Source organism: Rhinolophus ferrumequinum, chromosome 2 (assembly GCF_004115265.2).
Source record: "Rhinolophus ferrumequinum isolate MPI-CBG mRhiFer1 chromosome 2, mRhiFer1_v1.p, whole genome shotgun sequence".
Taxonomy (NCBI): Eukaryota; Metazoa; Chordata; class Mammalia; order Chiroptera; family Rhinolophidae; genus Rhinolophus; species Rhinolophus ferrumequinum.
Genome location: NC_046285.1, coordinates 96,052,283 through 96,054,273, shown reverse-complemented (window position 1 = coordinate 96,054,273; position 1,991 = coordinate 96,052,283). Strand labels below are relative to the sequence as shown.

General features: G+C 37.6%; 1 non-coding gene across 1 annotated transcript; it reads left to right on the top strand.

Annotated features, from left to right (window-relative positions):
* The first annotated feature begins 752 nt into the window (after positions 1–752).
* Positions 753–859, top strand: LOC117014810 (U6 spliceosomal RNA). The gene has a single exon (XR_004421616.1). It is a non-coding gene; the product is annotated as a U6 spliceosomal RNA (small nuclear RNA).
* Positions 860–1,991: the final 1,132 nt, after the last annotated feature.

The window sequence follows — 1,991 nt, the reverse complement described above, 5'->3', positions numbered from 1 at the left end:
AGAATGATGCTCCAGAAAAAGAACTAAAGAAAATGACAACAAGCAAACTACAAGATGCAGAGTTCAAAAAACTGGTTATAAAGATGCTCAGTGATCTCAGGGAGAACTTCAACAAAGAGATACGAAACATAAAAAATGGAGATAGAAAATATAAAAAAGAACCAGTCAGGGGTCGCCGGTTAGCTCAGTTGGTTAGAGCGCAGGGCTCTTAACAAAAAGGTTGCCAGTTCAATCTCCACATGGGCCACTGTGAGCTGCGCCCTCCACAACTATATTGAAACAACTACTTGACTTGGAGCTGATGGGTCCTGGAAAAACACACTTAAATAAATAAAAGTTTTAAAAGATAAAAAATAAACAAAAAGAACCAGTCAGAAATGAAGAATAAAGTAATTGAAATGAAGAATACATTATATGGAATCAACAGTAGATTAGATGAAACAGTGAATCAAATTAGTGATTTAGAAGATAAGATAGTAGAAAACACCCAATCAGAACAGCAAAAAGAAAAGAGAATTCCCCAAAATGAGGATAGTTGAAGGGGCCTCTGGGACAACTTCCAACATCTGGGACAAGCGTTCCAACATTCACATTATAGGAGTACCAGAAAGAGAAGAGAGTGCGCAAGGAATTGAAAGCCTATTTGAAGAAATAATGACAGAAAACTTCCCTAAGCTGATGAAGGAAATAGACGTACCAGCCCAGGAAGCGCAGAGAGTCCCAAACAAGATGAACCCAAACAGGCCCCCACCGTGCTCACTTCAGCAGCACAGATACTAAAACTGGAACGATATAGAGAAGATTAGCATGGCCCCTGAGACAGGATGACACGCAAATTCATGAAGCATTCCATATTTTTCATATGTGGAATCTAAAGAATAGAATAAATGAGCAAACAAAACAGAAATTGACTCAGAGACAGAGAAAAAACTGATGGTTGCTAGATGGGAAGTGTGTGGGGATGGGGGTGAGTGAAAAAGGGGAAGGGATTAAGAAGCACAAAGTGGTTGTTACACAGCAGTCATGGGGATGCAGGGTGTAGCATAAGAAAGATAGTCAATAATATTGTGATAACTCCGTATGAGTGTGGTGTCAGATGCAGGGTGATAGATGGGAGGGGGGTTGCAGGTCAGCATGAAAAAGGTGAAGGGAATAAGAAGTACAGATTGGTAGTTACAAAATAGTCTTGGGGATGTAAAGTAAAGCACAGGGAATATAGCCAATGATATGGTAATAACTATGTATAGTGCCAGGTGGGTACTGGCCTAGTCAGGAGAATCACTTCTTAAATTATATAAATGTCTAACCACTATCCTGTACACCTGAAATTAATATAAAATGATTAAATGTCAACTGTAATTAAACATTTAAAAAAGGGGGGGACATGAAAGGCAATAAGCAGTCCATATTTCAAGGTATAAAACAAGTAAGTCCTGGGGATGTAATGTACAGCATGAGTAATATAGTCAATAATATTGTGATAGCATAGTCTGGTGTCAGATGGTTGCTGGACTTATCATGGTGGTCACTTCTTTAGGTACATAAATACTGAATAACTATGGTGTACACCTGAAACTAATGTAATATTGTATATTAGCTATATTTTAATAAAAATCTTTTAAAAAGTACATTTGGTAATAAACATATTTTAAAATATAAGTAAAAAAGAAATAGATTTTTTTTTTTTAAATATCATTTTACCCCAACTGAAAAGAGCAAGAACTATTTTCCCAGGGAAGTAAAGAATATTGTCTCTCACTTCACAGATATAAAGGCCACATTTAATATCTTCTTGCTGCCTTCTGGCTACCAGCATGAAGGCAAAGGATTAGAATAAACTCTATTTGGTGCAAAATGAATAGGGCTAAGGTGAATTGAGCTAGTGAGAGAAGATACCGGGGCGGTGGGGGGGAAGAAAAAAACTAGCTAGAAAAGTGAGGCAAGGAAAACGAAACAGTAAGCTCAGAGCAGGAATGTAAACACAGCCAGAG